We start from the raw sequence: 7,807 nt of genomic DNA, 5'->3' as shown, positions 1-7,807 counted from the left end.
TTAAGAGTACTGAACCGCTGACTCCTTCATTGATGGCCAGAGGTGCCTGGGGTCAAATCAGTAAGTAACTGACTTTGGTCACTTTTTGTGGCTGTGGGGTTACTGCAGAGATGCCTCTGACTTTCTGGGGCTGGGATTGTTGGATGAAGGCACTTCTCCCTTCCTTGGGGACAATGTGTGGCGCGGCCGGAGTGTGAGGAAAGCTCACTGGCAGGCACAGTGCACTTGTGGGAGGGGCAGCAGCAGCAGCATGTGACTGCTGAGGGCAGCGACCTTTAGCTCCCCGCATCCGCTCACCTAGGAGGCCTGGGAGGGTAACAATAAACCAATTTGAGACCATAATGGGGCAAAAGGGAGGCACTCAGGTCCATTTCCACCCTGGAAGATCAAGAAAACCTTGCTTGGGACCAGGTTGCTCCTTGGCTTAGGGGAACATTTGGATGAAGAGACCATTTTCTTATTTCCTCCCTCTTCCAACACTTGCCAACACTTCCTCCCCTCTTTCCTTCCTTTTCCTCTCCCTCCTTTCCTTCCACCTTCCCTCCCCTTTTCCTCTTCCATACTGTGGGCCAGCCATTATGCCAATATCTGGGTGGTATTGGGAGCATATCCCATGACACTTCTCTTCCGAATCAGCACTTTTCTTTCAGAAGGAAGGAAATTTACCCTTTTGCAGGGCACCTACGACCTATGACATGTTCTCTGGAGCCATCCTCGGAGCACACCTGGGGGCCAGCTCTCCGTAGCCGTGAGCAGACGAGGTGACAGCAGAGACCAGCAACTGGTGGCCATTGGAAGGAACCCACAGCAGCAACGCGGGATGAAGTGCAGCCTCCAGGGTCAGCCTGCACTGAGGCTCAATCCTGGCTCCAGTGGGCAAATTGTTAGCATTGTGTTGTGTCTCCTAACACTTGATACAGAGGAGAGAGAGGCCAGAAGGTGATTGGTTTGCTTTCCTCAGTTATCTGGGTCATTAGACAACATAACGAACATTCTGCCCTGCTGCGGTGGCTCAGTGTTTGAGTGTCAACCTATGAACCAGGAGGTCATGGTTCGATTCCAGGTCAGGGCACATGCCCAAGTTGGAGGCTCGATCCCCAGAGTGGGGTGTGCAGGAGGCATCAGATCAGTGATTCTCTCTCATCATTGATATTTCTATCTCCCTCTTCCTTCCTCTCTGAAATCAATAAAAAATATATATATTTTAAAAACGAAAACGAACATTCCTGTAAGGAAATATCTAAATTGCTTTGGCTGGGAGAGCAGCCTGCGGCCTGTTTTGCACAGGGAATTGTGGACTAGCTGATGTGATGTTCTCTTTGGGGTCAGATTTTTACTAAGCAGAACTCTTTTGGTTGCAGGTGATAGAAATTCAGTTTAAAAGGTCTTTGACAGGAATGCTAATCTATTATGTTAGCTAAGTCTAGGGTTGTTCCCACTTCAGGGATGGTAAGTACAGGTGCTTAAATTAAGTCATCGTCCTTCATCTTTCTTTTATCCAGTTTTCCCCCAGGTGGCTTCTTTCTCAGGCAGGCTCAAGTGGAAGCTAGATGACCACCCACCCTTGGACTTCTATCCCACAGTGCAGCAGCCCAGCGGAAGCAGGGTTTGTCTTTTAGCCAATGATCTTGGGCTGATGCTTCTTGTCTCTGATTGGCATGGTTTGACTCTTGGGCCTGAGCCAGTCACCCTGCTGGGGGAGATAGGGGCTCTTTTCCCCAGGCCCGAGCTTATGCCCCTGCCTCCCCTGAAGCAGGGGTAGAGAGAGCAGGTCAGCTATACCTCTGGCCTGGGAGTGGTTCCCCAGCACAAAAGCAGGGTGCTGTGACCAGAGAGGAAATGGATATTGAGTAGGTGTACTAGCTAAGACACATACAGCTGTAGTAACAAAGATTAAAGAAGAGAGGTCACTTTTTTTTTTTTTAAAGAAGGTCGTTTCTTTTAAAGCCTTCTGTGGCTTAAAGAAGAGAGGTCACTTTTTTTTTTTTTAAAAGAAGGTCGTTTCTTTCTCACCCAGCAGTTCTGGATTGGTGGGTGGCTCTCCTCCATGCACTCACTCGGGGACCCAAACTTCTTTCCTTCATTGCTCTGCCATGCCCTAGGACATTGTCAACATATGCATGGTTGAACTGGGTCTCTGTGAGTTTCAGCCAGTAGGAGAGTTGTCTTGGTTTGAGTTCCTCCAAAGCAAGGCTTCAATTTCTACTCAATTGCTTTGGAGAGTGATTCCAGGAAGCTTCTACAGGGCAGTGGGGAAGTGTGACAGGGAAGGGAAGACAGCCAACAAAGGGAATATAATCAAGGAAGTTACTGCTGTGGACAACTGGAACTTAATCACTGCAGGGATTTCTGGGAGACAGTACAGACCTGCCTTAGAGTTACCCCACTTGAGGGGCATAGGAAACCATTTGTCTACTACCTCCCCATCCTTGAGGATTTAGTTGAGGTGCTGGCATTGGGGACATTCATTTCTGGTCCCTTCCAACTTTCCCTGTGGACTGGCCAAGCATGTTTCTTGTGCCAGGAAAAGATCTCAGGCAGCGTGATGGGTGGGCCATAAGCAGCCTTCAGCACATAGAACCAAATGCTCTGGAGACCTGGGTAGGGTGGCACCCGGTCTGGTACAGGTGTGGAAAGGTCACTCACTCAAGCTGCTGGCCTGGATGTGGAACTGGGGATAGGGTAGGAAAACACAGCCTTCTTGCCTTAATGCTGTTTTATGCCAGAATGTGGGAATGGATTATGGTGGACAACTCGCAGTCTCTGCTATGGCAAGCCAAATCAATGACGTCCACCCTAGTTTTGTCTCCCTCCTCCTCCCAACCCTGTTTGCTTGTCCTGCTCTTAGTCAGTTGTCAGAAGATTCAGCTACCATGTGCAGGGTTATGACTTAGGGCACTAGTTCTCAGAATGGCAGCTCTGAAACCATAGGCCTCTAGATGGTAGAGTGTAGATGGATGAGCTCTTGTCCATATTTTATATCCCTCATTAGAAACCATTAATCTGTACAAAGTCCACCCAACAGTACCTTTGCTTTTGGCTGGTATTAGGTCAACACTGTGGAAATTTGTTCATGTTTTTAGAAGTGCCTACTGGTGATTCATTTTGGAGAGAGGGGTCTGTTATCAATCAATGTGGTTTATTTGGTGATGTCCTTTTTTAAATTATTATTTTATTTTCTAATTAAAATTGCCATACATTATTATATTAGTTTCAGGTGTACACCCAATGATTAGACATTACATAACTTACTAAGTGATCATCCTGATAAATCTCACACCTATTTGACATCATACATAGTTATTAGAATATTATTGACTACATTCCCTGTGCTGTACTTTACATCCCTATGACTATTCTATAATAACCAATTTACTATTTAATCCCTTCACTTTTTCACCCATCTTCCTTCCCCCTCCCATCTGGCAAATGTCAAAATGTTCTCTGCGTCTATGAGTCTGTTTCTGTTCTGCTTGTTCGTTTATTTTGTTTTTTAGATTTAATTTTTGATAGATATGTACTTTTTGCCATTTTATTGTTCATATTTTTTATCTTTTTCCCCCCTTCTTCTTAAAGAAGATCCTTTAACATTTCATGTAATAATGGTTTAGTGGTGCTGAACTCCTTTAGCTTTTTCTTGTCTCTATCCTTCAATTCTAAAAGATAGCTTTTCTGGGTAGAGTAATTTTGGTTGTTAGTCCTTGTTTTTCATTATTGTGAATATTTCTTGCCACCCCCTTCTGGCCTGCAAAGTTTCTATTGAGAAATCAGCTCACAGTGTTATGGAAGCTCCCTTGTAGGTATCTAAGTGCTTATCTCTAGCTGCTTTTAAGATTCTCTGTCTTTGAACTTTTGCCTTTTCCTTATGATGTGGCTTAGTGTGGGCCTCTTTGAGTTCATGTTGCATGGGACTCTGTGCTTCCTGGACTTGTATGTCTATTTCCTTCACCAAGTTAGGGAAGTTTTCTGTCATTACTTTTTCAAATAGGTTTTCAATTTCTTTCTCTCTTCTTCAGGTACCCCCATTATGCGAATGTTGTCACATTTGAAGTTGTCCGAGAGGATCCCTACACTAGCCTCATCTTTTTGGATTTTTTTTTCTGTTTTGATTGGGGTTTTTTTTCCCCCTTTTTTATTCCAAATTGCTGATTTGATTCTCTACTTCATCTATTCTACTGTTGATTTGCTAAAAATTATACTTCATTTCACTTAGTGTGTCCTTCGTTTCTGATTAGTTCTTTTTTTTATGCTGTTGAAATTCTCACTAAGTTCACTGAGCATGCTTATAACCAGTGTTTTGAACTCTGCATCTAGTAGATTGCCTGTCTCCATTCTGTTTAGTTATTTTTCTGGAGTTTTTTCCTGTTATTTCATTTGGGACATGTTTCTTTGCTTCCTCATTTTGACAGTCTCCCTGTGTTTGTTTCTATGTATTAGGTAGAGCTGCTACATCTCTCAGGCTTGGTAGAGTGACCTAATGTAGTAGGTGTGTGTCCCACTTCCCTCCCACCCCCTGTGGGCTGTGCACACCCTTCTTTCATAGTTGAGCCTTGATTGCTATTGGCAATGGAAGGGATTTACCCCCAGGCTGATCAGCTGCAAGGATTGGCTGCCACCACCAACCACCTTGAAGGAACAGCTGTGCAGGGGCCCACCACATAGAGCAGGATTTATGGGCTCTGGTGTCTGCTGAGTCTGCCCCCAGATTGTGTCTTTTGTGGAGGTGGTTGGGAGGTGGTGCTTCCACGTGGTCTCAAGCTATCCACTGTGTGCCCTGGCTCTGGGGCCTCCCAGGAGGTGCAGGCCAAGGTCAGCTGCTGTCTGTGTTCTGCCCAGGGCCACCCAGAATGAGCTACAAAGCAATCTGCAGATGGCTGGTACTTGTGCTGGGCTTTGAGATGCCCAGGCAAGGCCAAGCTGTGAACCAAGGCAAGCTGATGCTAGTGTCAGGCCTATGGCCATTTAGCAAGAAGTACAAGGCACACTGAGGCCAGATATTGCTTGTTTGAGAGATTTTAGGAAAGTCCAAAGCATGAGACAAGAGGGTCCATTTGTAAGGAAAAGCTACTGGAAACGGTTTGGGTGAGCCTATAAGTTGGGAGGGCAGGGCCTCGGAATTACCAGGGTAGGGTGAACCATGTAAGCCAAGTTGATGGAATCTCAGATATGGTGCCCACCTGCTGGCTCGGAGGCAGGGGGGCTCATCAAAGGAACAATGGCCTCTGCCTGCACTTCGGTCTGGGAGAAAGCTGCCCCCCCAGCTCTCATCCTGATGCCAGATAATTTAGTTCCTCCTGTATGTCTCTGGTGCCTTTTCTTGTTGTTGTTAGTCTTCATCCGAGGACATTTTTTCCATTGAGTGGAAGGGAGTGAAAGAAAGGTAGAGAGAAACATCAATGTGAGAGAAACACATAGATTGGTTGCCTCCTGCATGCCCCAGACTGGGGCAGGGGATCAGACCTGCAACTCAGGTATTTGCCTTTGACCTGGGATCAAACCCGTAACCCTTTGGTGCACAGGCTGACACTCTAACCACAGAGCACACTGGCCATGGTTCTGGTGCTTTTTAAGTTGCTGCCCCAGCACTGGAGCTCAGAGGGATTGTCTGCAGGCCCTTTAAGAGGAACTGCCTTGGACTCCAGGAGTCCTCTATCTCACAGCTTCAGTCTCCACTGGTTTTTACAGCCAGAAATTATGGGTACTTTTCTTCTTGGCACTGGAACCCTGGGCTGGGAGACCTGGTGTAGGGTTGGGACCCTTGGCTCCTCAGGGGAGACCTCTGCAGACGAGATTATTACTCCCAATTTTTATCTGCTACGTGTGGGTGTGGGACCAGCCCATTCAGCATCTCTGCCCTTCCTACCAGTCTCCATGTGTCTTCTTTAAATCCCTAGTTGTAGGACTTCCATTCAGCCAGATTTCAGGTGGTTCTGAATGATGATTGTTCTGTAATTTTGATGTGGTTGTGGCAGGAGGCAAATACCACATTTACCTTCACCACCATCTTTACTGGAAGTCTTGGTTGATGTCTTAGGTTGAGTTCCTACAAGCAGAGCCTGAGACAGATTCTGAGGTAAGTGATTTATTGGGGGAGGCTGTAAGGATAAACCAATAAGGAGGTAAGAGGAACCAGGTACAACAGAGTAAAGGCCAGGGCCAAGTCATTGGCAGCTGTGGTTACCCCTGGGAGGGAGGGGAAAAGGCATGACCACCAATCTGTTTAGCAGCCAATGTTCTAAGCAGCTGGGGGCTGATTCACTTGGAGGTTTCCAAGGTGAGGGAGAGAAATCACAGGAATGGATTCTTAAGGGTGAAAAGATTGAGGCCCATAATCTCTAGCTACTTCTCCATGGAATATTTACATATTGATAGAGGACCTCTTTTGATGCTAAAGGAGTGAATCACTTATTGCAAATTATGTGGCATTTGTGGGAGAGATTAAAAAATATATATTTAAATGTATACAGAAAAAAATCTTTTCTCCAAATCTGTTTCTCATCTGCCAAGCCCCTCTTCTCTGTAATAGTCAACAACTAGCTTCTTGTAGAACTTTCTTGAGTTTCTTTATCCATATGTAGGCAAATACGAATATATCTAACCTTGTTCTCTACATGTTTTTTTTTTTTTTTCAATTAGCAGATAGCATTATGCATATTATTTGGAGCCTTGCATTTTTCTTTAAAAAATATATTTAAAGTAGTTCTTTTCATAATAAAACAAAAGTGTTCTCATTCTTATTTATAGCTATCTGGTATTTTTTAAAAATAAATCTTTATTGTTCAGATTATTACAGGTGTTCCTCTTTTTTTCCCCCCATAGCTCCCCTCAACCTGATTCCCCACCCAACCCCACCCCATGCCCTTACCCCCCGCCACTGTCTTCATCCATAGGTTTAAGATTTTTGTCCAATCTCTTCCCGCACCCCTCACACCCCTTTCCCCCTGAGAATTGTCAGTCCACTCCCTTTCTATGTCCCTGATTCTATTATATTCACTAGTCCATTCTGTTCTTCAGATTTTTTATTCACTTGATTTTTAGATTCACTTTTTGGTAGGTATGTATTTGATGTCATTTTGTTGTTCATAATTTTTATCTTTACCTTTTTCTTCTTCTTCCTCTTCTTTTTTTAAATATATTTTATTGATATTTTACAGAGAGGAAGGGAGAGAGATAGATAGCTAGAAACATCGATGAGAGAGAAACATCGATCAGCTGCCTCCTGCACACCTCCCACTGGGGATGTGCCCGCAACCAAGGTACATGCCCTTGACCGGAATCGAACCCGGGACCCTTCAGTCCGCAGGCCGATGCTCTATCCACTGAGCCAAAACAGTTTCAACTTCTTCCTCTTCTTAAAGAATACCCTTCAGCATTTCATGTAATCCTGGTTTGGTGGTGATGAACTCCTTTAGCTTTTTCTTGTCTGTGAAGCTCTTTATCTGACCTTCAACTCTGAATGATAGCTTTGCTGGGTAGAGTAATCTTGGTTGTAGGTTCTTGCTGTTCATCACTTTGAATATTTCTTGCCACTCCCTTCTGGCCTGCATAGTTTCTGCCGAGAAATCAGCTGACAGTCGTATGGGTACTCCCTGGTAGGTAACTAACTGTTTTTCTCTTGCTGCTTTCAAGATTCTCTCTTTGTCTTTTGCCCTTGGCACTTTAATTATGATGTGTCTTGGTGTGGTCCTCTTTGGATTCCTCTTGTATGGGGTTCTGTGCGCTTCCTGAACTTGTAAGTCTATTTCTTTCACCCAGTAGGGAAAGTTTTCTGTCATTATTTCTTCTAATAAGTTTTCAATATTTTGCT

This window comes from Plecotus auritus, assembly GCF_963455305.1.
Source record: "Plecotus auritus genome assembly, chromosome: 8".
NCBI lineage: Eukaryota > Metazoa > Chordata > Mammalia > Chiroptera > Vespertilionidae > Plecotus > Plecotus auritus.
Note: the sequence above shows the minus strand (reverse complement) of the source record.